The sequence below is a fragment of the Balaenoptera borealis genome (genome assembly GCF_965194805.1).
Source record: "Balaenoptera borealis genome assembly, chromosome: 20".
Classification (NCBI taxonomy): domain Eukaryota; kingdom Metazoa; phylum Chordata; class Mammalia; order Artiodactyla; family Balaenopteridae; genus Balaenoptera; species Balaenoptera borealis.
This window is the reverse complement of record NC_138879.1, coordinates 54,071,133-54,098,873: the sequence shown is the minus strand read 5'-3', so window position 1 is coordinate 54,098,873 and position 27,741 is coordinate 54,071,133. Positions and strand designations below refer to the sequence as shown.

Genomic DNA, 27,741 nt, shown 5'->3' with positions numbered 1-27,741 from the left:
TGGGCTTGAGGTGGCGGTTTGGGATGTGAGTTGATGAGGTGATTGTATGTGTTTTTCACCTATCACTTACGTGCATGTAACCTGACACCACTATCGTTAGGCCTCAGTTTTCCACATGAAGGAAGAGAGGCATGGAGCGCCTGTGTGTGTGTGTGCGCGCGCGCACACGTCTGTGTACAAGAGAGACAGGAAGACGTGTGGGCTTAGACTCGGATGTGAATAGGAATACGTCTGATGGTCTGGGAGTTCACAGTGTATTGTGTACCAGGTGGCAGTACCACTCAGGGGAGTTTGTGGGCCGACCAGGTACCTCAGCTTGCCTCACCCAGAGTTCTGTTGTGCTTCTTTGTCTGACTGCAGTAATGCAGAGACCAACCCAGGTGGAGCTGCTCAGTCTTTTTCTAGGTTGAGTTTTAAAGGCCTCTGGAGTGTAGGTCCCATAGAGGAGGGAAAGTACCAAGGTAATTATGAAAGCTTTTTTCCCAGCTTCTTTTCTTGTGTCACTTACCTTGACAATTGGATATCTTTTTCTTATCCTTGGAGGTATCGAGTCACAGGTTGGCTACTGAGCAGCCTCAGGAGGGAGTTTACTGTGCAGGATGTGTATTAGGGAGTTCCTGTGGGGTCAGCATCTGTGGGAGGGAGGCCACAGAAGCCGGATGGGTGGAGGGAGAAGCTGAGTTTTTGAAGACAGCCTCAGCCAACCCCGTGGGAAGCTTTGGAGCCTAAATGGCCTGTCAGAGTTGGCCCGTGCTGAATTCACGTGGCTGGGCCTTTAGACCCCCATCTTGATCAGTCATTGGACCTGGACTGCCCTGGAGGAACATGTCTTTGGGCAAGACAGCTCCGTGCCCTTGAGACAGTCCCTAAGGAGGCTGATGGCCAAAGGCCACTTGCTGAAAGCACTCCCAGTAGCTGGGGCACCAAGTCCTTCCTTGAAGGAGGACCGAGGTGGTACATCTCTGTCGGGTCCACCACACAGTGGGTCAGTTTTAAGTCTTTGAAAATTGTTAGGTCTATAGAACAAGAAATCAATGGGTCAGATGGGATGTGTGTTAACTAGAATGCAAGTCTCTGGAGATGATTGACCCATACCTAGCATTTTCAAATGATATTTATTAGTCTTTGGAATTCAACCAGTATATTGCTTCTACCCTATTTGTACTTAGGATTAAAATATGGAACATTGTGTCTTTTCACCTTTTGTAGTTAAATGTGTATCATTATGGGAGCTGTATATTTTAGGGCCTTCTGTCTTTAAAAACTGTTGTTCAGTTATAGCTTGTTGAGAAATAACTGGAATCTGTCAGCAGATATAAAGGGTTCTCTCCAAGAACTTGGGAAATAATAAACTCAAACCCAGTAGAAATGATGATTTGCTTTGTTTTATGTGCACCAATGTCCTGTTAACTGCACCTTCAGCATCATACCTCTTTTACTTAAAAAAAGAAAACCAATTGCAGACTTTATAGTTTTATTCTTTTAAAAATTTCACACTTCATGGGTAATTCTTACTATTAACTAATTAATAATTAAGGGAAAGATGAAATGGGCAGATTTTTAATTGGAGACAGAAACCACTTAGCGCTCTCAGTTCCGTGGGAAATAAGATGGTTTTCCTTGGAAATTAGTTTGTACGCTCTCTCTACCTTTTATGGGGCTTGTTTTTGTTTTTGTTTTGGTGGAGATGCCGGGGACCTACCTTTTAAAATAGAACAAAGTAATAACTCCTTCTCAAGAAGTGTTTTTCTGTATCTCACATCAACTCAAGCTCCATTCTGAATGAACGTTGGTTAAAAGCGTGAGGGGGCAGTAATGACCATGTTGGATGAAAGGCCTTGACGTGACCGGGACAGCTGGGAGGGTCAGGGCAGGTGACCCCTGGGCTCCAAGACCTGGAGTGGCTTCCTGGAGCCTTCCCACGCCCTGAGCCCCTCTGGAGAGTGGGGTCAGCACCCCGGCTTCCCCCTTCTCTGGGGAGGGGTGTCGTGCGTTTCAGGGAAGCAAGAGGGAGTGGAACGTGTATCTTTATCTTTCCATGATGGTCACGTCTGGAAGGGTGGGGCTCTTTCACCCCGCAGAGCAGTGTAGCCTGAGTGATTAGGCCAGAGACTTGGGCCAATGACCTAACTCCTCTCTACGCCTCAGTCATCTGTTTTTTAAAGCAGGCAAATAATAGTGCCCACCCCGCAGGGTTTCTGTGAGGATTAAATGGGATGAAACACATGCTGGGCACGCTGCCTCGCATACAGCAAGCGCTCAACAGCTGTTCGGCACACTCGTCATTACGATGCCTCATGCTTCGTAGGTGGTCAGTGGAGGCTGGTTGAATTGAGGTTCCGTGGGTTCTCATGGAGCCGCGGGGCCACCCCGATTGCTGTCCCCGTTACCCCTCAGGCAGAGGAAGATGGGATGAGGGCGTACTGCACACAGGTCGGTGTCGCTTTGTTGTTGGAAACGAGCGTGGGGATTTAATCCCCATGGCTTTTTAGGATGAAACTGACTGGGAGTCTGTAAAACCCCTTTTGAGTTTTCATTGTTTTACGTAGAATTTGAAGAGCTAGCAAATGTCTCTGCAATGCTTGTTTCCACGCTCTCTGTTGAAAGGTCACTGTTAGAACTTCTCAGCAGCCAACATGTCTTTCATCTTGGAAAGAGTAGTTAATTTATTGCCCAAGGTGATTAATGTATTTCGTCCATTCTTTAGAAATAGGTGCTCCCCACGTATTTTCCAAGACCATTTTGTACAACCTCTGTCCAGGTTTTAATATTTCTTGCATCTAGTTTACCTCCCCTCCCCTTGTCTACAAACATTCAGGGCATGAGGAAGGGGGAAAGAGTATTGAAGAGTACAGTGGTTAAGAACAAAGGCTTTGGAATTGGAGGGGGAGCCCCCCCTCTAGCTATGGCACCAAGAACAATTTTCTTAATCTTTCCAAGCTTCGTCCCCCATATGTAGAGAAGGGATGGTAACACCTACCTTCTGGGCTGTGGGATTAAACGAAATAGGATCCTGCATCAGCGGGGCTTAGCCCAGCGATGGCCCCAAGCTAAGCCCTGGAAGCCCTCAGTCAAGGGCAGCCCTTGTTGCCCCGGCAGCGCTGATACCTCCCCGGGCCGCTCAGTTTTTCATCCTTGGTGATGACAGGCGTGCGGCCTGAAGAAATGTTTGAACTCGCCTTCTTGAAAGTTCAGTTTCTCCAGGTGATCCTGCACACCTGTGATACGGCTGCTCTCAGGGTATAAATTTCTCCAGCGCGCAGAATTTCCTTTTCACCACGCACAATTCATTCCCAATATTAGTCATTGAACTTGGAGCCTTCTGGTTTTGATTGGCCAGTCAGGGTTCACTGAGGCAAATTCTTTCCCGAGATCGTTCCATATGTTCTGGAAAGGGAGGGGAGGGTTTGCGAGCCGCACAGGCAGTAACGGAGATGCGAAGCCAGAAGACAATGTTATGTTGCCATTTTCAGTGACTCCCGGCGGACAGCCGGGCAGGATGATTAATATCTGAGCATCTTTGTTCTTGCGGTTCCGTTAGAACACCAGCGCTGTTTAAATCACTATGAAAATAACACGCCTGACATTTCTACAGTTTAAAAAAGAAAAACAACCTGGAGAAATAATCCTCTGCCTATTACCGAGGAAGTGTTTTTGGTGAGAAAGGACAGAAAATTGGATGACTTAGGGGAGAAGACTAATTCTGAAGAGCTTCGTGGTGGAGAATACATTAAAACCTATGAAGCTCAGAGGCGTGACCCAGCGTGTGTATTTAAGAGGCTGAGATTGGCATCAGAGGCACTTAGGCTCCATTGCTGGTTCCCGTGTCCGGCCACCGAGCTTGTTTTGAACATTTATTATGCGCCCACTGCTGACACTCTTCGCTTAAGGCACGCACTTGAGTTTTTTCAGCACATAGAGCCGTCCAGGAATCTCAGTGTTGTACTGAGGCAGTACTGGAGACCAGAGATCGTGGTTTAACTTCATATTTAAGTACTTTTCTTTCCTTCTTGTGCTGCTTTGTAAATCTAAAGGAAAGGTACAACCTACTTTGTGTAAGGCATGCAGCGAAGTTTGAGACTTGCTTTAAGGATCACACCGATCAGTGGACTTAGAGGTGTAAACATTTGCCTTGTGTCGTAGCTGTATTCCTAAAACAATTGCATGCCATAATTGAAAGCTCGTAATTGCAGATCCTAATTTAAATCCCTCAGCGTTCCATTCTATTTATAGGAATGCCTTCGTTGCTTTAGAAAATGATTTTCTACTCTTTGATAATTGCCTCTTGCAGCTGCTGATTTTTAAGAATCAGATTTAAGAAAGCTGTGGAGCACATATGATAACTATCTCCAAACACACCGTCCTGGGCTCTCCTTTGTGATGCTGGAGCTGGCACTCTGCGAGCCACATTCTGCCTTGCCAGCTGGCTTCCTGTTAAGCTCTGCCAGCAGCAAGTGCTAGAAGGATGCTGCAAGGTTGGAGGACAGGTGTCCATTTACTTCCTGTCTGTTGCATCACACCAGCTATGCCTTTTCACCCTGGTAGCAGCAGCAATGCCTTCCTGAAGCAGCAGCTGAACGCAGTTGGCAGTTTTCCAGCAGTCACAGGCTCAGCCTCTTCAGGTGCCCTCCAGACACTTGCACCAGTGGAGTGGCACCTTCTCTGCAGAACTTTGAGTTTCATTTCCATAGAGCCCACCTGTAGGCTCCTAATTTTAATAATCTTAACTTACTCCTTTTGCTACCGTTACTGCTTCCGTGATACCTTAGGGTTGTGCTTTTACTCTTTCAAGTACCTATTTCACAAGTTTCTATCGTGTTAATAGTTCTATTAAATTCTCTGTTAAAATAACTGGTATGGTTTCTGTCTTCTGATTGGACTTGGACTGATAGACCTATAGAGTTCAGACTTCTGGTGCTTAGCTGAGCTTCTTGTCCTCATATGCCATTGTCTTCTTTCTCTAAGCAGCCTCTAAGGCATGCTCATACTGCATCGGAAATTTCTGACAGCCTTTGAGGAGCGAGAGCATGACAAATGACTCGAAGTTCGGACTTGGAGTCTGTTTTCTAGCAAGCCATAGGGTGAACTTCTTAAAGTCATGATTAGTTTGGACGACACTGTCATAGCATCAAAGTAGAAACACAGATTTCAACTCAACTCTCCTGTCCTTAATAGACAGCAAATCTACATCTACATCTCTATATAAAATAGTATAAACAGAAATATCTATAGTTAGAATAAATAGTAAAATTCAAACTGAGCCTTGGTTTTCTTGGTAAGATTGAGTTAATGCCTACCTCACAGGGTTGATGGGAGATTAAGCTAGGTGACACGTAAGACATCCAGCTCAGGGCTGGACCTTTAGTTATAAGTGTTCTATACATAGTGATTATATTCCCTTCTAGGCATTTGCCACACCATAGCGAATATGATGGCTGACTGTGACAGCCATCCCAAATTATCAGTGTGTGCCGATTACAGTGAACCCCTTCCCCTTGTCAAAGATTGGATTGATAATGGGCCAGTGACCCGTCTCAGTTAAACATGAAGGAGAAGCACTTCTAGGGAGTCTGGCAAAGGTTTTCTCTCCCTTCTAAGAAAGAGATGGCTCGCTCTTTCCTTCCTCTGGAAGGTACGTCTGCATGTGATACTTGGAACTGCTCCAATTACCATTCTGTGACTCTGAGAGGAACCGGCTGGAGGCCAAAGCCCTCGCTGAGGCTGGAGGAGCAGAGATTTGTGGCAGGCCGAGTAATGGCCCCAAAGATCATGTCCTGGTCCCTGGAACCTAAGACTATGTTACTTTACACAGAAAAGGGGGACTTGGAGATGTGACTAAGGCTATGGGCCCTGAGATGAGAAGATTATTTTGGACGGTCTGGATGGGCTCAGTGTAATTACGAGGGTCCTTAAAAGTGGAAGAGGAGGCAAGGGGAGCCATTGTCAGAATTGTGTGGTGTGACAAGACTCCACCAGCCATTGCTGGAGTTGGAGATGGAAGGGGCCACGAACCAAGGAGTGCAGGCACCTCTAGAAGCTGGCAAAGCTGGGAAGTGGGCTCTTCCCCAGAGCCTACAGAAACGAATGCAGCCCTACGGACACACTGATTTTAACCCAGCGAGACCCAGGTCAGACTTCTGACCTCCGGGTCTGTAAGATAATGGGCTGTTTTAAGCCACTAAGTCTGTAGTAACTTGTTACAGCAGAGATAGGAGACTAACACAGGGATGGAAGGAACCTGGTTACTTAATGACTTTTCTGAACCTCTAATCAGCTGTCCCTGAAGGTACTCCTGAATTTCTTATCACGTGAGACAAGTTTCTGTGTTTAATCCAGTCTGAGTAGGACTTTCTGCCTCTTGCAGCCTAAGCGGTCCTGATTGACACATACATGCTTCACAGAGTACTGTGTATAAGGTAGACTCTAAGTGAGCATTTGTTGAATTGTGAAAAAATGTTGGAGAAAACCCCCAGAATCCACATCTAAAGAAAAGCAGGGCTGTTTTCTGATTCATACTAAGTGTAATAACTTAAAACTTTTTTTTTTTTTTTTTTAAACAAAAGACACAAAAGATGTTTGGAAGCATGGATGAATTATTTGAATACTGAGAGGGCCGGGAACTTCAGCAGGTGCACTTTCAAATTGCCAGACTCATTTCCTCCTGTGACCTCTGGGCATCCAAATTCTCGTTTCCGAAATAACATTTCAACAGACTCTGTGAACATGCCAAGAAGTGATTATTTTTACAAATCCAGATGACTTCCTAATTTAGGATAGCTCCAGCAGAGGTTAAAAATGAAGGGAAACATAGGCTCTTTTTCCATCTCCACAGAGTGGGAACAGCCCCAGTCCTGGTTCTAACCAAATGTTGCTGACAACTATGAAAGCGGTTATCGTTGGACAGCTGTTCGGTGGCCCCAGTGAACTCAGCTGGGGGCTCAGCCCAGTTTAAGATCAGAGAGGCCAAAGATCAAATGCTATTTCGGTTGGTTTTCCCAGCCTTTTCTCCACTACTTCTGGGTTTCAAATTAGTGTTTGTAATTGCTGCTCCGAAGACCATCCTGAGACCCACAACCCTCTGCGCTCGCTTCATTCCCCCCACCCCGCCCCCCGTCAAGTACACATGCTTCCTCCCCCTCCTTCCCCCTTCACCAGTGAACTGGTTTTCTATGGCAGATAAATCTCATATCCACGGGAAAACAGTGCTTCTCGTATCATGACACCCAGCCCTGCCTGTCTAGCAAGGACCTCCTCTAAAGGTTTGCTTGTTTAATATATTCAATACTTAACATCCTTGGTCGTGACAGGCCTTCCCAGGATCTGGAGACTGTGTGGACCACCGTTGTGTTGTTAGGGCAGGGAGAGGCTGTGCTGGGGATAGTAAACTGTACCCCTAAATCCCAGATGGGGGATGGCGCAGTATCCCACAGAGGACTCTTGGTACAGTTTTTCATATGAGAAATGGTCAGGACCATAATTAGACTTAGTGGTCATAGACTTTCCCTTCTAGTTGCAAACTGTAAAGTTTTGTGAATAATTTTAAGAGCGTCTTGGATAAAAGGCTGTGTGTGTATAGTTTATCCCACTTTGTGAACAATGTTGTCACGTGGTGTCTGCAGAGTACATTGACTGTGTTACTGGAGTGTCTGTATTCCTGTCCGTGTTGGGTTCCTCCTCCCCTGTCCTTCCCTTCATGATACCATAGTCAAAATCGTCCTATTTTTTCTTCAACTACTATTTTAATTCCTTACTACATTGTGTTCTTTTCGTTTGTGCTTTTTTTTTTCCTACCAACATGTCAAAATATTTTCCTTGCCATGCCTTCTCTGGTGTCCCCCAAAGCTTTCACTCTCATTTATCTATGCTTGTATCCCTGAATATAAGATAATTCCTGTATTTCCAAAAAGAAGACCCCACCTTCCTACCAAATTTCTTGCCCGACTTGGAATATGTATTTTAGGGCTCTTGTTGAAATATTCAGTTGTCTACTTGTGATATTAAATTTATTATATATATTTGAAATAACTTGGAAAAATATTTAGAAATGTAGTCTTTTTTCCCTTTAATTTCATGAAACAGTCTTATTCAAACTTCTCCATTGCATCTTTGACATCCGCGGTTTTGTCACCAAAAACCATATTAGAGCAGTGTCTTGCAGCCGACCCATTCTTCTTCAGTTGCAATTCACACTCCCCTGTCATCCCTCTTGGTTGGGACTGGCGGGTCTTAACAGTAAGTCTTTTCAGGAGAGCAAGAGATGCATGGCACATTTTATTTATTGATGCAACAAACATTTATCCAACATCCACTAGTCGCACTGTGCTAAGTGCAGGGTACACAGATACGTTGGAATATGTCCTTTTGCCCTTCTTACCCACGTCCCCTCCAAGGAATTTACACTCTAGTGGCAAAGACAGCATTGGGAACAGAGAATTACAGTATTTTCTAAGAAAGGAGAATAAGAGGGAGTTATAATAAAGTGCTGTTTGAAGGTGCTACGTAGTGTCCATCTTCCTATCTGATTCAGATCTGAACACGTATATTTTTTACGGTCTGTATGACCACTAGAGCATCGTCAGTGTTAATAACAATAGTGTTGATATTTTCTCCACGGAGTCAACATTTTTTCTTTTTTTTTTTTTTTTACTATTGCTGTGGCAGCTTTCTTGGTTTTCCCTGAGTTTTACAGTGCATTGGATGAACCTACATGATGAACCAGTATCAGTGATTTTCAGGGCTTAGGAAATTAACCTTCTGGATCCCCACCCCCATTTCTAGCCACATTGGGTCCTAGAAATGAGGTCCAGCCCACCCTGCTGGGAAACTTAGTGATTTGAGAGTTCCCGAGTGGATTTTATTTTTTTTTAATTAAAAAAAAAATATTTATTTTTGGCTGTGTTGGGTCTTCACTGCGGTGCGCGGGCTTCTCATTGCGGTGGCTTCTCTTGTTGCGGAGCACGGGCTCTAGGCGCGCAGGCTTCAGTAGTTGCAGCACGCAGGCTCAGTAGTTGCAGCACGCGGGTCCTAGAGTGCGTGGACTTCAGTAGTTGTGGCGCGCGGGCTCAGTAGTTTTGGTTCGTGGGCTCTAGAGCGCAGGCCCAGTAGTTGTGGCGCATGGGCTTAGGTGCTCTGTGGCATGTGGGATCTTCCCGGCCCAGGGCTTGAACCCGTGTCCCCTGCATTGGCAGGCGGATTCTTAACCACTGCGCCACCAGAGAAGTCCCCAAGTGGATTTTAAACTTGAAGTCATCGACAGCTGAAGGGGCACAGAAGTTCAGTCGTCGGGAATGCTCATCAGGGAACGGGACCTTGTACCAGTTGATCTTTCCACGTGCTCACTTATATCCAATAGGCCCTAGTTGTCTGCCGCCGTCATCCAGAGAGCCACTGTCGTCTGGCAGGGCCGTGTGCCCCGTGTGTCCATTTCTTTGCTTGTACTTCATCAGGCTCAGCATCAACCCCCAAAGTTGGGTACTCCCACCCATCTGAACCTTACAGAGCTGCAGGGTGTTTTAAAGGACTAATTCCCTCTCCCAGGAAGCATCATACTTGACTAAGAACAGGTGTTTAGAAATAGAAACATTTATATTTAACTTCTAGTTGAGCAGAGACATTTTTTCTTCTTCTGTATTTGGTATCTGAATTCCACTCAAGATTGAAGAGAATTTTTTCCCCTCTTCTCCCGCCTTCTTCCAGCATCAGTTTTCTTCCCCACAAGCGCTCTTGTGTTTGAAAGAAGGGAAGATAGAGCTAATCGTTTCAGGTATTTCTTGGCAAGACAAAGGCTCCACCAAGAAGCTCTCAGGTACAGGAGTGTCTGGGGTAAAAATGATTTCAGATACTTAGAATAAAACATCAAAGAAGACACAAGATTGAGTTATAGTTACTGCTGAGTAACTATAATTTGAGTCACATACCAGCCCGGTCATAATGATGAAATTGCCATCAGGACATATCTTATAGTTATTATTATTTGACCCCAACAGAACAATTCATGCCCCTTGTGTTAAGAGAGACTGCAATCAGTTGCTTCTGTATTTTAAAGGTGAATCATCAAGGTAAATTAATCGGGTTAAGAGAAAAGCATACATCAGATATAGCTTGAATTAAACCAAATAAGAAAAAAGAAGCAAACCATCAAACTCAAATTGTCTAAGCAGTGAAACTTTAGTTTTCTTAAGAATCCAGGGACTGTGTGTGTATGTATCTGTGAGTGTATGTATGTATTTGTATATTTAAATTATGCATTTGTTTCTTATGAAGTAATCAAAAGTCATTGATTTGTTTGGTGGAAAAACCTAACACTTTGGTTATTTTTCCATTCTTCCTTAAATACCCATTTTTCATTGAAAGGAAAACTTAGAGATGGGTTTGTTTATAAAATTATAAAAGTAATTTGGACATATATATTATGGGAACTAAATTATAACTCTTGGAATAGAGGTTCTAGTTACTTTTACCTGTCAGAAAGTATATAATATTTTAAGTTCTACAAGCCACTAGAAACCATGAACTCTAGCAGGGGCCAGATACATGTCAGAGGCACCATTTTATTTAGAAAAATTATGAAAACCATTGTACCCAAAGGGAATTAGTGCTTAGTTTGGAGAGTCCATCAAACATTAAAATAATACCTTGTGTAAGTTCTCAAACTGGGACTGTCTATCTCCATAGTGACAAAGTGTGAGATGAAAAGATGAGATGACATTGACTTGTGTGACCCTGTTTTTTCTCCACAAGAAGATGAATTTAAGCAGAATCAGCTTGGACTACTTTGAGTCAAACTTTAAGAAGTAAAATGGGATTACAGTGAGAATTAGATCTAGGAAAAGTGAATAATTCAGAAGATAAATGCTGGGAGAGATGGTATAAACAAAGGAGAGATTTCTAAAATCTAACTCACGCCAGAAGGTTTGAGGGATGAAGGTCACCCTTGCTTTAAGATACAGTGAGGAAGTGAAAAAAGCAGGCTGTCTGATTCATTCTTGAATCCCCAGTGCTGAGCACAGGCCTGGTACACAGCCCCTGCTTCCAAATGTTTGTTCTGTTGTTGGAAGCGGGGCGAAGGTTTCTCTCCTAGTGGAAGGCCACTAAGAGGCCTTGTTTCAGGATGTCAGTTGCGTTTCCTCCATTGGTGGTTAAGAGCAGATACATGCACGAAATACTGAGGCCACCAAGAAATAAAACTGCTTCATGAGAAGTGCTGCTGCAGGAGCTTAAAAAAGATGTGGATTTGAAGCTGATGAAAGGGGTCTTACCTTGCCAAATCATCATGCTGGTCTTTGCCGGAGTGGCAACATGCATCAGATTTTTTTAAAAAAACAAAGCATCCATCTGTGTGATGCTAGGTAAAGTGTACCTGTGAACACTGGTAAAAATCAGAGGAGAATTTGAAGGAATGTCTAATGTTAAAGCATTATTGTCCTTTGTTACCTTTGTGTGTGTGTTAGGTTTGTTGAGTACTGATTTACATAAAGTTTGTCCTTTTGGGGGCAACAGTTCTTTGAGTTTTGATAAACATGTATAGTCACGACACGGAGCAGGTCCATCACCCCAGAACGTTCTCTCGCGCCCCTTTATGGTCAGCTCCTCCTTCCATCCCAGCCCCTGAGCATCACTGATGTGTCTTCTGTCCTTACAGGGTTGCCTTTTCCAAACTGGAATAGAAATGGGATCGTGCAGTGTGTAGCTTCTGTATCTGCTACTTTCACGGAGCATAAAGGCATTTGAGCTTCATCCATACTGTTGCTTGTATCAGTAGTTTGTTCCTTTTCACTGATGAAGAGTATTCCATTGTATCCCACTGTATCGCTGTACCACAATTTCTCTCTTAAAAAATTTATTTTTATTGAAGTATAGTTGATTTACAATGGTGTGTTAGTTTCAGGTGTACAGTGAAGTGGTTCAGTTTTTATATATATATATATATATATATATATATACACACACACACACACATATATATATCTCAGATTATTTTACATTATAAGTTATTACAAGATATTGAATATAGTTTCCTATGCTATACAGTGGGTCCTTGTTGTTTTATATATAGTAGTGTATATCTGTTAATCCCAAACTTCTAATTTATCCTTCCCCTCCCCTTTCCCCTTTGGTAACCATAAGTTTGTTTTCTATGTCTATAAGTCTGTTTCTGTTTCGTAAATAACATTTACAAAAATGTATAATTTTTTTAGATTCCACATATAAGTGATATCATATGATATTTGTCTTTCTCTCTCTGATTCACTTAGTATGATAATCTCTAGGTCCATCCATGTTGATGCAAGTGGCATTATTTCCCCTTTTTTATGGCTAAGCAGTATTCGTCTGTTGGTGGACGTTTAGGTTGCTTCCCTGTCTTGGAAATTGTGAATAGTGCTGCTATGAAAACACAGTTTGTTTTTTCATTCACCAGTTGAAGGACAGTGGGTTGATTTGGCAACTTTGAATCAAGCTGCTGCAAACATTTGCATTTAGGTTTTTCTGTGAGTGAATGTTTTTACTTTTCTTGGGATTTCCAGTTTATACCGTTAAGCATATGTTTAGTTTTCAAAGAAACTGACAAGCTGTTTTCCAAAGTGACTGAACCATTTGCATCCCCACCCACGTGTGTGAGAATTTCAGTTGCACCTCATTCTTCCCAGCACTTGGTATTGTCTCTTTACAGAAATTTTAACCATTTTTAATGTCTTTAAACATTGGTTTTGTTAATACTTTTTATAATGTAGAGCACTTACCATTACCCTTCAAAGGCAAAACCTTTCTCTTAAGGGTGAAAATTTTGTATTAAGATCATTTTTTAAAAAAAATTAAGTCATTTCTCATTACCGTATTTATGGTGTTTGTGGTCTACAAAGTCACCATGAACACTGAATGGTGATTACGGAACCGTTGCCGCTGGGGGGAATACCAGGTAAGGTTCCCAGGAGACTCTGGTCTCGACATTTTTGTCAGCTGATCAACATGTAATCTTGTCTTCAGTGTGTTTCTGTTTAAAGACACATTATTTAAGATATTTTGTTGATTCATTAACATTGAACTCACGGTCAACAGCCCAAACAAAGCTGATCTAATACATGCATTTTCTCCAGAAGGCACATCACAGCCTGTGCTTGGGGGCCATTCCAGACAAGCAAAAATCACCAACAAAAAGTGCAAAAAATGTGGAGAACGTGGCACTAGGTAGACCAGGATGCAGACGCTTGTTTATGGTATGAGAGCTGAAATAAGAAGGCAGAGTATCGTCTTGTTTCACCTCAGCTGGGGACGTGCATGTCACACGCCTCAAATTTTTCATTCTGTGCGTGTCCAGGAATGACTGGGGACATGCCCTGAATATTGTTTTGGTACAAGGGGTTACAAGTAAATTTTAGCAAGTGGGCAGATTCACCTATATTTTTATACTCTAGAAAGTGCTTAAATTTAGTTTAGTTTAAATAATGATTTGTAGTAATTACCAAACACAATTAAATATTGCTTTAATAATTAACTTGCCAAACCAGGACCATTCAGCATGAAGGCTGCTTTAAAGACACCTCAGGACCTTCCTAAGATTTTTACCCCCATTGCGAAGACATACTCTTGATTTATGTTAGATTTTGCACACCATTCAGACATACTAAGCACACACTTCATTCCTGAAAAGTAATATAAAATGTTGAACTCGGAATTTTATCATAGTTACAGCTATAGGGTACGTGTTTAAATTCACAGAGACAGATTAATGTACTTACCAAAACCCCCATTGCCTAAAAGTAATTATAAGTTTTCTAGATTGACTGCCAATATGATATAGGCCCCAAAGAAATCACCCCTCTTTACTGAGACAGAACAATAAATTGGTTTTCCTGAATACAGTGGGTAAAGAATCCAAGTTCCTGACCTTGACTATTTCACTGGTAGTGTTCTATGCAGTAGGGAATGGTCAGGATGACATTTGCTGAAATGGTTGAGATTTACAACATAATAGCTTGAGCATATGTGCCAAAAAATAAAAATCTTAAAGCCTATCCAATCCAGATTAATTACCTATTAAAATGCTAACAAATAGTATAGTACAGGTGGTGTAATAAGCTGTCTCTCCTCATATATTGTTACAAAACAAACTGTTTGGCGGTGACATGAAACATCACGTATCTTCTATCTCACTCTCAGTGGGAAAATGGAAAAAAACGACTCCTCGGTCATTCTCGGTGTGGATTTTGGCATTTCATGAGGAAGTGCTATCACAAACCTTCTCACTGAAAAGCATATGCAACTCTCTGGAAACTGCTAAATTTCCTGGCTTTGTACTCATGCCAAAAAGCTGTTGCTTCTCCCCATCATTAACTACTACATATTTATTCCTTTCTATCTTTGTGCAGAGTAAACCCTTGCAGCACTCCCATGAAAAGGAAAACAGTAGTTTGCTTCCTCCCTCTCACTAGCTTTGCAGAAATTAATCCCATGGGCTAAATGTCTTCTTTATATTCAGCTTTAATTTAATAGTTTCAACAGTGGGCCAAGTGGTAATAGCAGAAACGGTACAGTCATGATGGTGTTTTCTTCATTGAGATGGCTTTTGAAATTTGTGAGAAAATTGCTGATGGAATTTTGTTGGTGAACCATCTGTTAGTAAGTAATGGTGGTGTAAGTTGGCTTCCAGCAAATAGTCAGCAAATATTCAGTGAGGATCTCCTACATGCCAGGCAGGCATTCTTCTAGGCTTCAGCCATACTCTGGTGAACAAGAGAATCCCTACCCGTGTAATGACAGCATTTTTTTGTGCTAAATTGTTTTTGGTTAAAATGTCTGTTAGTGGAAGCTGATGGAAAACAAGTGCAGGAAACAACTATTGAAATATTAAGGTACCTAAAGTATCATAGTGGTTTAAAAAGTAGTAGGTGGGAAGCATGTTACAGTTTTTTAAAAGTGCAAAATAATTGGAAAAGTTAATAAACTTACACAAAATAAAACTCATCAGCAGGTTGATCTATTTTTCCAGTGTGTCACTTGGGTACCCATTTTCTTAAACAAGTAAATATGCCTTGCCTGCTTGCTGCATGGTGCTTTAAACCTTTTTTTTTTTGGGAGTTTGACTCTCCTCCCCATCCTTAAAGAATCACAGCAACGTGTGTTCTTTTTCGAGACCCTCGCTACAAAGGGCATAACAAGCTGTACTTCATTTGTTTTTGCAAAACAGACTCTTTAACAGGGACATGAAATATCTTGTCTCTTCTTTCTCACTCGCAGTGGGAAATGGGAAAAAAAAAAAAAGTGCTCCTTGGTCATTTCTCTTCGTGGATTTTGGCATTTCGTTGGAAAGTGCCAGTAGGATTCATTTTTTTCTGTTGCTCTGGAAGGCCGTAAAAGCAGCCTTCCAAGTCACAAAGCAAACTCAGGCCCTCACGGTTCTCCAAGCCCAGGTCAGAAAGGTGGGGAACTTGCATTTTTCCAGGCAGGGAGTGCATGAATAATACACTTGCAACGTGTGTAGCGCCCCTGAGTTCTCCTCTGTAGCCAGCTTCTCCGCTCAAAGAGTTGCACGTCAATCTGTTGCTGATGGTCAGCAGAGCAGCAAAGAGCCAAAGTTTTTGTGAACCTACAGCAGAATGACTTGCTTCCCAGCTGGTGATCAATCTTTGTTGGGCGGCAGCATGTTTGCCTCTACAAATGAGCTGGACTCCTCTGCCACGTATCTCTGCCAACTTTTGAAAGAAAGAGTCTGTTTCCATTCTTTTCGGGGGTGGGGGGAGACAAAAAGTCTGTCTCCCTTTACACAGCCAGCTATTGAAAACTCCAGGCAAATATCCATAGCCGGTATCCTAAGGAAATTGTTCTGAGCTGTCAGGAAGTTACCGTCAAAGAAGAAGAATCCATTTGTGTATGTATTCGCACACCAACGCAGTAAATACCTTTGTTTTTCTTTTGTCAAGATGATGTGCTCATGGTACTTGTTATACCATCTCTGGAGACTTCTCACTTCAATATAAAAAGATCCTGGGGTTTAAGATTTTAATTAACTTCCCCAGGCTCCAGGTGAAGCCAGGCTTTGTGATAATGCTGTGAAAATGGCTACAAAACTTTTGAGGTTTACTATTATTATTATTATTAATTAAGGTGGACTGACCAGGTGTAGACAGCAAATAATTCCACTGAATCCGTGCTGATCGAAACAATGTGTTGGCAGTTGTGAACTTAAGAGACCTTTCTTCAAGTTCACTTGGGCAAAGAGGTGCCAGTGTAGCCCAGAAACCAGGCGTAGGAGCAGGGCTTTGAGTTGGCAGAACTGAAGAAGTAGCTAAGAATGTGTGAAAGGTTATGTGAATGAGGAACGGAGTTGAAGACCTCTGGATGGAGAGCAGAAGCGTTAGGAAGGTCTTCTGGGGTTGCACTAGCGATGCTACAGTGCTATGGTATATTTAGGGTAGGTGTGAGTGAATGAATGATAACGGGTGAGGAAAATATTCGTGGATGGGGGAAGCAAAGTGGAACACTTTGAAGAAGGGTCAAAAAGAAAAGCTGTCTATCTTTTGTGGGGGGGATTTAGTAACACATACTATTGTTCTTTCTTGTCTATGATCATGTTAGCACACTGGATAAACAGATTCTGTGGTCACTTAGTACAAGAAGTATAAAGGAGTAATGGGATGTTTTGCACCTTGGTCAGTGTAGGTGTGGGGTACCTCATTACTCCCTAGAGAGTAGGGCTCTCCAGACCCATGGAGGAGCTAGCAAAAACAAGGGAGATGGGATAGAAGGAAAGGGGAACTCTGGAAGAGTAGAAATCACTTTGGCCTCAAATTTCTGCTCAGCTGGGCCATTCTCCTTGAGCCGTAGAGGGGCTTCTGGTACGTTCCAGTAGCATATTCCACGTGAAACTGAAGCAGACTGTACCACGTTGCTAGATCTCACGTTCCTTTAGGGTAGAGACTCTGTGCGGCCCATCTTTGTGCTCTCCGCATACCCATAGTAGGCACCCAGTATGTGCTTAATAAATGAGTGAATCAGTCTTTAGTTCTGTTTTGGCCAAGAGAAAAGAATTGAAGACCCTACAGCTGCTTTCAATAGTTGATTTAATTATTCAAACACGAATATTCCCAACTCATAAGAGTAGAGGTGTGGCCGTCTTGGGTGGGATATATGATCCTCCCATCCCCCAGGCCTGCCCTCTGAAGGTGATGTACAAGGATTACAGAAGGGAGTGATTATCTTCTTCAATATTAACTGCTATGACTGTTAGTATCTTATCAAACATCCAAGTAACTCTCCATAGCCCCCTTGGCTCTTTCATCTATGGGATTATCTAAACAGTTATCAGTCTATAGCCAGAACATCTCCTGATTTCACCAGCTTTTGAGTATAAATGAATTTACATTAACATTAATGTCCAAATCTCCCTCCCTCCCATCTTTAAATATTTTGGTGAGTCCAAAGAGGATATTTCATATGTCCTCAGGAATCTGATCCACTAATACACCACCACTGCTGCTTGCTTATACCACGTGGAGACAATGGTTACCTCCCACCACCCTGACTTTATCCCCTCTGTTGCTCCAAGATGACCATAAAGGAAAGATGACTTCCGGGTAGCATGGGTGGTGGGCAGCAGGGGGTCAGGATTATACAAACGGAAACCAGTTAGGAGATGGTTTGAAATAGTTTAATCATGAGCTGATGTTGGGCTGGCCTGGAATGATTGGGGTTGAGGGAAGATATTGAGAGAAGTGGACAGATCTGAAAGGAGATAAAGTCAGCAGGACGTCGGGATTGATTGGCTTCTGGTTTGTGCAGCTGCAGAGAAGCCGGTACCGTTTACTCCGATTCAGGGCAAATGGGAAGGAGAAGTTTCATGGAGGTAGAGGGAGAAGACACTGTGTTCCAAGGTGCTCGAGTTACTCTCAAGTTGGGGATGTCAAAGAGTATGAGCTTCTCTTGAGTCTGGAGCTCGGGAGAGCTATGAACTTGAAATTTACATCTGGGGGGGTCAATGTACGCATGGTGATCAAGGTCACGGTACTGAACGTAGATAGGACAGAGTTCTGAGGATCCCTGTTACCTGTTGGGTGGACGGCGTGGAGCCGCAGCCAGAGGGGTTTGAGGAAAATCAGGAGAACAAGGTCCAATGATGATTAAATTTCTCACGTCTTTGCTCTTTTTAATCTGTTCTATTCTGTCATACCCCTATTAGCATTTGCCTTTCCCTAGTCAGGATTGTTAATTATTTGAATATGTCTTTATGCCTCCTTTTTGGTCCGGGGTGGAAATGTTGAGCCCAGCTCGGGGGTGAGGGAAGCAAGTGGGAAGCATTGAGGCACAGGAGTGAAATCTGCCCCTGGGTTCTGGAGATGGAGGAGGAGGTCAGTCGTAATGCTGTGAAGGAGGACGGGGTGATGGCTTTGGGAAGACTGGAGAGCACCTAGGACATGGGGCTAATGTTTTAAGTATTGGGAAACTACTGAAGATTGTTTAGAGTGACAGTGACAGTAAAAAAAAAAAAAAAAAAAAAAAGGTTATTGCGGATTTAATTGGGCAGTGTTGTGAAATACTGTGGACATCGGTGTTCAGTTGGAGACAACAGTAAATTTGGGGTGAAGGATTAACTAGGATGATGACGGTAAGAATGGAAAGAGGGGTACATTTGAGAGAGAGAAAAAGGAGGAATCCACAAGCTTTGATGATGGATCCGAAGGGAAGTCTAAGGGCAAGGGATGAATAAGAGATCACTCCCAGACTCTAAGCCCGTCTAACTAGATAAGTAACAGTACTGGTGTCAAATCTTCACATTTCAGAGTTAGAAAATATCTTTAAAGTCATCTACTGCAGTGTTTCCCCCTTTATCATCTCAGGGAGCAACTCAGGTTGGGAAGCCATTAGATTGTGAAAGTAACTCTCAATTCTTTCCTTCCTGAGGTCCCTTCTTTCTGTCCCTTTGCTGCTGAGATTTTCCAGGGTTCTGGACATGGGCTAGTTTATGTCTGCACCATACTTAGCCTCCAGCTTTCCCTTATCCATCCTGACCAAGGTGTGAAAAAAATCCCATGTGCAGTGGGACTTAACAGAATACCCTTTGCCATGTGTCTTTATTTTTCATGGACACGGGGGGCACGTTTTGGTGAGAATTTTTTTAATGGTACTGTATGGCAGCACATTGCAGCTCCAGGCCTGCCTCTCATCCCATTAGAAAGGGATATGGATGGCGCTTTCCTGGTAAAAATTATAGAATTTACACGGAGGAAAATATAGTAGTGATAGGAACCATCAATTATTATAGTGTGGAGAAGATATGGCTGTTGAAGATAAAAGTGCATTTTGCAAAATGATAAAACCCTTTATCGGGGCTTCCCTGGTGGCGCAGTGGTTGAGGGTCTGCCTGCCAGTGCAGGGGACACGGGTTCGGGCCCTGGTCTGGGAGGAGCCCACATGCCGCGGAGCAACTTGGCCCGTGAGCCACAACTGCTGAGCCTGCGCATCTGGAGCCTGTGCTCCGCAACAAGAGAGGCCGCGATAGTGAGAGGCCCGCGCACCGCGATGAAGAGTGGCCCCCGCTTGCTACAACTAGAGAAAGCCCTCGCACAGAAACAAAGACCCAATACAGCCAAAAATAAATAAATAAATAAATAAAAAGTGAAATTCTTTAAAAAAAAAAAAAAAAAAAAAAGCCTTTATCGTCCAGCTGTGTTGTATGCTGCTATGTTAAAATAAGTATTGTGTTGAACATTGGTCTACATTAGAAGAAATACCTTGTTAGAATCAAAAGAAATAATGGTCTTGCTAGTCTACTCTGTGTTGTTGACAAAATCGTTCGTTGTATTTGATCGTTACACATGCCACATTAAGGAACTGAAATGCATTTACCTACAGTTGGGGACCAAGCCCTGGTGGAACTGGCAAATAATGTGCTGTGAAGCACCCGGGCACAGGGTAAGGCTCAGTAAACCAAGGCCCACTGCCCGTTTTTGTACAGTACACAAGCTAAGAATGCAGGTTTTTATATTTTCAAATGGTCATAAAGACCCAAAAGCAGAATATTCTTTCATGACATGTGAAAATTATATGAAATTCAAACTTCAGTGTCTATAAAGTTTTTCTGTTTTGAATACAGCCTTGCTCGCTTGATGACACATCATCTGTGGTTGCTTTTGCACTATAACTACTCAGAGTTGAGTAGTTCCGACAGAGACATATGGCCTGCAAAGCCTAAAATATTTACCATCTGGCCCATTGCAGAAAATGCTGATCAACCCCTGGGCTAAAGCAGTGTTTCCCAAACCTTAACGTGCATGTGGATTACCTGGGAATCTTGTTAAAATTCAGATTCTGAGTCAGGAGATCTGGGGTGGGGCCTGAGAGTCTGCATCTCTGACAAGCTTCCAGAGATGCCAAAACTCCTGATCCTTGGATCACACTTTGATTTGCAAGGGCCCAGGTATTTAAGGGAGGGTGGGGGGAGTGCATTGTAAAGGAGGGATTATCAACTTTTTAAAGTAGAAATAGGCTTTGTTTTACTTTACTCCAGAAGCCAGGGCAGGACCCGTGCGTACCAGCTTTGGTTTTTTACTTAGGAAGCACTTGCTAATGATTAAAGGTAATCACAGAATCATTGCAGTGGCTGCAAGTGAAAAGGAAGCTGGGAGCATTTGAGAGAAGATTCCTAGGTTCGGCAAGTGGCTGGACTTTCCCAAAGTTGCAAAGTGATGACTCAGAGCTCTTCCAGCTGTTTCTTTGATTGACAATGAAAAGGTGAAGAGAGAATATGGAATTGGGAAGACACAACTGATTGCTCCTAGGTTCAAGGCCTGGTCTAACAGGTATGGCATTCATTGGATTAATATCTGTTAAAGGGCGCAGTAGCTAGTTTACCTGTGTAACTGGTGTGACAAACTAACCAGGCCTAACGTGAAATAAATTTATGAAGAGTAAACATTTAGCTATGATTTATATAACTTAATATTACCTGAGTCAGCTCTGGTGTGCACCGAAAAGGCTGCTGTTTTCAGACTCGCACGATTTTATTCGTTCACTGAAAAAGCAATTAAAAGGTAACCCCCACGCTTCTTACTCTCCACTTGGGCCCATTTCTCCCCACATCCCTTCCCTGTAATCCTTAACACCTTAAAACTGAATTCATGCTTGTGGTTGGATCTCCCAGCTGCAAGTCATTTGAGGCCCTGACTAGTGAATCCTCTTGTTAATGGCTCCTCTAAGAAGTACTTTAAGAAAATAAATAAGGAAAGAAACTAGCGATTTTGAGCCAGCCGATAAATGTTGGAGTCTGTAGCACATTTTGACCGATGAGTGAGTCATGGACCCTTGAAGCAACCTGATACTTAGCTATTGAGGAATACCTTCAAAACCGTAAAACTCATTAAGTTAATAGTACAGCTATATGCACAGAATTCAGTGCGGGGCCGTCGTAGTGACCTTCTCATTGTATTCTTCAACTTCTAACGCTCTTCATTTCAGCTTGTCACGGGCCTTTACAGACATGATTTATGCTTCCTAATACCCCAGGGAGGTTAAGTATTTTCATATTTATTGCATGGAAGAGCATTCTGTGCTTGCTTGCCTGTCCTAAAATCAGTTTGGCTGGAAAAAGGACACAAGAATTCTGACCTCAGCTCTATATTCAAACCAGGAGTCAGCCCGTGAAAACTGTGAACCAATATCTTGCGCAGAGAGTGCGTTTCATTTCTGCTAACGTGGGGGAGGGACAGATTTTGGGAGGCAGCGTCCACACAATGCCGATTTTTCTTTCGCACATCCGCTTGTATCCCCACGTCCCAGGGCTCGACCACGGTGATACAGGCCAAACATCTTTCAGCTCTCAGACGTTTCAGACCATTCTTCATCATCCACCGTATTATGTTCGTTGCCATCATAATTGTTATCCTGATGGTTCAAACCTGCGTAGCTCAAAGGGTCTAGATTCTGTCCTAGGCATGTAGGTGATCTTACCCTCAGCAGGTGTGTGTGTGTGTGTGTGTGATATTTTTCAACATCATAATCATTTTAGATGCCCATCCCCTCTTCCTTCTATCCGTGTGTGTACCAGGTCTCTTTTACAGCTAAGCAGATATCCTCTTCCCATTCTTCTTCACCTTTCATGCAGTCCTTGGGTTTATTATGGTTATCTCTTTTTTGGCAAGGCAGAGGTGTGGGATATGTTTGAAGACAAACATTTTGGGACCTATACATGTTGTTCTATTCAGTTAACTACTGGTTGGATTATATCCCTTTTGGCTTTAGTTTTCCCCCGGGACCAGTGGCTCAATTCCCACAGTTAATTCCTAATGGGTTCCATTGCTACAGAATCTCTGTTTTTCTTCCAACCTACTACCCACTCCCTCATAAATCTTTTAAAGATACTGTTTTTGTTGCATGACTTCAGTAGTCGAAAAACTGTCTTATTGTCTGATGGATGACACTAAAATTCCTAAGGTCCATATTTAAGGCCCTTTTTAATCCAAGCCTAATTTTCGACTCCGTGTTAGTTTCTTCTATTTCAACTCCATATGTGTCTTTTACATACCTATTACTGTCTGGGCGCTCTTTAAGCAGTGGGTATAAAGCATTATGTTTTTAATCTACTCGGGGAGACAGTATGTTTTCACGACGCCGATAAATCGTGATAACAGGCAGCACAGAATCGAGTACAGACTGACTCATACCAGGGGAACATCCCTTCAATCCTGGGCTCTTCCGGGTCCTGGAGTCTTCGGTTTTCTCTTACTCTGTGTGCACTTGCTGAGCTCATCTCCTCTTCCGCTTGGCTAATCCATATCCTCATCCACTCCTGTGTCTTCAGCCTTGCGTAGGTGCTGAGCGTGTTTCAGGCTGTATTTCTCTGCAGTCCCAGATCTGCATTCCTGGCGTCACCCAGCATCTTCACCGGGAGAGGTGCTTCCAGTGTAGTATGTCTGAAACTCAGTTCATTTTCCTCCCCCACGAACCTCTTCCACTCCTTACGTCCTTTCTTAGGTGTTGTTAACATCCAGCTTATCTTCAAGGTCAGACATCTGCAGCCAGTCACTAAATGCAGTCGATTTCACCTCTGAAACTGTCTCTCACATCTTTTCTTCCCGTCTCTACCACCTCTGCTTTCCTCTAAGGCCCATCTTCTCCCTTTGAGAACAGCGATGGTAGCCCAGCAGGTTTTCCTGCCCCCGGTCTTTCTGTGCTCCAGTCTGCCTTCCCCCTGCTGCCAGAGGTAGCTTCTCAAAAAACAAATCTGAGCGTGTTTTCTTCATGCTAAAAAAAAAAATCTCGAGTGGCACCTTGTCACACTTAGGATAGAAGAGCGACTTTGAGAGAGGCTGGCACACTACAGCCCATCTCGGGCGCTAGGCAGCCTCACCTGCGGGTACCCACAGTGGCTACAGCAACCGATTTCACACCTCCGCCCTCTCACACATTGTCCCCTCTGCCCGGGGTGCTCCTCCTGCCTTTCTTAGCTACAGGCCACAGTCCTAGTTCAAATGTCATCTTCTCCATGAAACTCTTCCCCGTTGGCAGCTTTCTCTGGGGCCCCACGATATTCCCTGCAGCCGCTAAAGTATTCACTATTTTGGATTTCCCCCTCGTTTTAGTATCTGCAACCCTCAGAAGCTCTTGGTGCGATCCTTAGCAGAAGGGACTCTACCTGATTTGTCTTTTCCTCTCCAGGAAAGCCAATAGATGCACTGAGTGAATGAGCGGGTGTGTCATGAGCAACACTGTGGGAGAGGCTGGGTGATGGGCGACCTTTGACTCCATCTAAAACCACTAGTCAAGCATCTGTTCAGTGCAAGTGCTCACAGTAAACCTATGAGGTGGGATGATTTCCACAAAAGTATTTCCATTTTGCAGAGCTGGAAACAAAGCCTTGGGTTAAATGATTTGGTTTAAGACCATGTAGCTAATAGTGGTCGTATCATTTGACATTCCCACCAGGGTTGTACAACAATTCCAGCTGCCTCACAACCTTGCCAACACTCAGTATCTGTAATTTTAACCATTCTGATGGGTGTCTAGTGGTACCTCATTGTGGTTTTAATTTGCGATTCCCTGATGAGTAGTGACGGTGAGCATCTTTTGTGTGATTTTTGCCCATTCATATATCTTCTGTGAAGTGGCTGTCAGGTTTTTTTGCCCATTCTCAACTGGATTGTTTGCCTTCTTATTGAGCTGTGTATTCTAAATGTGTATTTGTGTATTCTAAACAAAAGTCTTTTGTAAAGTTTAAAAAAACAAAACTATGTAGCTAATAAGCAAAGGAGTCATGATTTGAACCCAGATCCGTCTGGGGTCCAAGCTCATGTCTTGTCTTCCAACGTCAAAATGCTAGTGTCAAAAAAAAAAAAATCTTAGGAGGATGTTTCTAGACCCTCCACGAGGATAGTGACCCTGCGATGATAAGGCATTGGGAGCTCGCGAAAGAAGCCCGTGGTTTTGTAAAGGACTAGAGCTCTTTTTACAACTGGTTTCCCTGACTGCATCCATATCTGTGTGGCCTGAATATTGTTTGACTTCCAAAGGAATATTGTTGATCCAGAGTGAACCAGTTCAGCGTTTCTCCTCCTCCATCTCAAGAGTCTTCCAGGGAGGAAAATGCTTTAAACCTCACCTGAGCTATAAACAATTTATTTTGAAGGTAGCAGTGTTAGTATTGCAGTATGTAAACCTTTAGCTAATAAAAATCAGAGTAGCCTCGTTTGGAAAGTACACAGAAGGTTAGAGGGAAAGCTTGTAAACGTTTTCAAAGACTCTATTTAATTCTACCACCAGCTAGCAAAATAAATAGTCCAGCTGCTAGCTCTGAATTGGACACGTGTTGGAAATGAATTGTTAATAGTTTAAATGCATCGGTCATTAGAAATCAAAAGGAACATGAAAGTACACTTTCTAGTTTATGAGAAACAAGGTGAAAGTTCCCAAAACACATTTGTGGTAACTGGGTTTAAAAGTGCTTCCTCACCTTGTATTTTAGTGGCTAATACTTACCATGGTGTATGTGTGACTATGAGGGCATTTTTCCCCCTATTTTGATGCAAAGATTTGGAAATAAATGGAGAGTGGAAATCAGGAGATGTTAAATTCTGCTTTTCCACGTGTCCAAGCTGTCTGCTGTAGATTGCAAGCTGCGTGCCGGACTCTTCTGAGGAATGGGAGGTTACTTTCAATACTGTGCTCAGATTGACCTGAAATCGTTAGCCAACACATCTGCTTGCAAGTGCTGGCCTGGTGTGAGGAGGTTATACTGGAATTAATTACCCCGGTTTGGTACTCTGACATGTTTTCTCTACACCTCGTTTTACCGTAATAAAACTTATAAAAATCCATTGGAACTTCTTTATTTTTCCTTGAGAACCTACGAAAGAAAGGTTGGTGAAAAAAAGAATCTGTAAAGCAGCGTTTTCTTGCTTGAAGCAAATGTTAAAGAAGAGCATTAGAATTTGAATTTTATTTCTTCCCATCTTTGTTTTTAGCGTAAAATTAGAGTGGAGTTATATCCCTTTCATCCATTACAGTAATGGCATCTTTAAAATGTTTGATGTTATGGTTAGAAAACCAGGAGACTGCGTCTAGGGGAGCAGACGGTGTGCTGAGGTGCTCGCAGCCTTACAAAACACTTTGTGAAACTAGATGTTATCTTAGGAACTTTCCAGCTTCAGAAAGGGGAAGGAAGGGAGGTTGCTGGGAAATTTCTGCCAGCACAGTGTAGCACTCCTGGTCCTGACACCATGATGTTCGTGGCAGGATGTTTGGCGTTATTATTGCTGTTAGCCTCTTCATCTGAAGTTGACTTGGCCTTAACAGTTTTCTCAGTAAAATGGAGAGGAGGCCTGCCTTCGAGGTGTGGCTGGTTAGCGTTTCTGTTTGAGGTGGTGAACAGACAGTGGTTAAGGGTTGTACCACGTTGGGAATGTAATTAATGCCACTGAATTATACACTGAAAAATGGTTAAAATGGCAAGTTTTATGTTTTACCGAAGTTTAAAAAAAAAGAATAATATACCAAAACCCATTGAATTGTACACTTTAAATAGGTGAATTTATGGTACATAAATTATATCTCAGGTTGTTTAAAAAAACAAAACAAAACACCTGAGTGTGGGAGCGTGGTGTTCTGCCTAACTGCGTGTTCGACGTAATGAAGGACTAAGTACATTTGCACTGAAAGTCACAAGTGAAAGGTACCTTTTTGTGGGATATAAGAATATGAACTTGAAAAACATTTTTTGTTCTTCACTGGGTTGTATATTCTTTTAATTATGTGTCTTTAGAAATATGTTCTTTTTTCATTTTTTGTTAAAAAAAATTTTTTTTGTCTTTATTTTTTTCTTTTTCTTTATCACTAGAAACATGACACTTTGCTCTCCACAGAGCATCTGAGTTAGGACCGTGTTGTCCAATACAGTGGCCACTGACCACCTATGGCCATTGAGCACTTGAGACGCGACTAGTCTGAATTGAGATGTGCTGTATGTGCAGAGTAACACGGAATTTCGAAGATTTGGTACGAAAAAAAGAATGCACGATATCTTGTGAATAATTTGTATATTGATTACACATTGAAATGATAATAGTTTTGATAGGCTATATAAAATATACTGTTAAATATATTTGTTTTTACTTTTAATGTGGCTACTCACAATTTTTGAATTGCCTACGTGGCTCTTATTGTATTTCTTTTTTCTTTTTTTTTTTTTTTTTTTTTGCTGTTCTACTTCTTTTTTTTAATTGGAGTATAGTTGCTTTACTCATTATGTTTCAATGGGATGGGCTGGTCTGGTCTGGAAATCACACCTACCCACTTAGAATTTACATGCTTTGAGACAAAGAATCACTTCTGTTGACTAAGCAGAACGCAAAAGAATTCCCTGAATTGGCATGAGTGTCGAGGGAATTTACCTCCCAAAGGGTGGTTGCCTCCTCTTCTCCAGTGCAGAGGTTCTGGAAATGGCAGACCTAGGGAAGGTCCTTCTCCAACCAGGAGGGGGGGGCTCTGGGGAGTTGGTGACTCCCTGGTCCTGGTACAGTTGATCTGCCCCAGCATGTGGTTCCATACACAAGCTCATTCAGTTGAAAAGTAGAGGAGCGATGTCAGTAGACCCTGGAGGATGGATTGGTTCAGAGGCAGTTTTTCTTGGGCCAGAGGAGCCAGGAATACCAGGAGTAGAATTACAGCCTTCGACGAGAAGGGAAAGAGCCCTCACAGCCTGCAGGCGCCTCTCAACTGGATTTTAAGAAAATAAAAAATGAGCACCCGCACCCAGGGCCCCCTCCACAGGGAGGGCACCCTCGGCCTTGTAGGACTCTGGGCTCCTGGCAGGGGTACCCCCTCTGCGTCCACCTCACCAGTGACCCCCTAACTCCCACCCTCGCTGTGTCTGCCAGCCAACCTCCCCACTCTGCTGTCCTGCGCGGGTTTAATATCCCCTGAGGCAGCTGCAGCCACGGCCGAGCTGCTTGCCTGGGCTGTGCAAGTCATTTTCCCCAGGTGTTTGTTCTTGCTTTGGTTAGTGCTCTGGTTACAAAGTGACATAGGTTTCAAGGGGTCTGCCCCAGTGGTGCTTTCCACCATCAGCCCTGTTATTTCGAGAGTGCGATTTTTGCAGGACGCGAGGTTTTCCAGGAACGCGTCCATCACAGTATAGCAGAAATGCCCACGTGAACTTTGTCCTGCTCCTTCGGTAGACGAGTCTCAGGATGCCAGGGTGACTGCCACTGCCACACTGGGAAGGTGTGTTCCTGGCGTTTCACAGTAGCCCCAGGTTGA

General features: G+C 43.1%; 1 protein-coding gene and 1 long non-coding RNA gene across 7 annotated transcripts in view; both read left to right on the top strand.

The window, feature by feature from the left end:
• STX8 (syntaxin 8) overlaps window positions 1-27,741 on the top strand; it is a 252,938-nt gene that overhangs the window by 81,195 nt on the left and 144,002 nt on the right. The window lies entirely within an intron of this gene.
• Window positions 7,148-26,582, top strand: LOC309618725. Its single transcript, XR_014238598.1, has 2 exons — window positions 7,148-9,805; window positions 26,321-26,582. It is a non-coding gene; the product is annotated as an uncharacterized lncRNA (long non-coding RNA).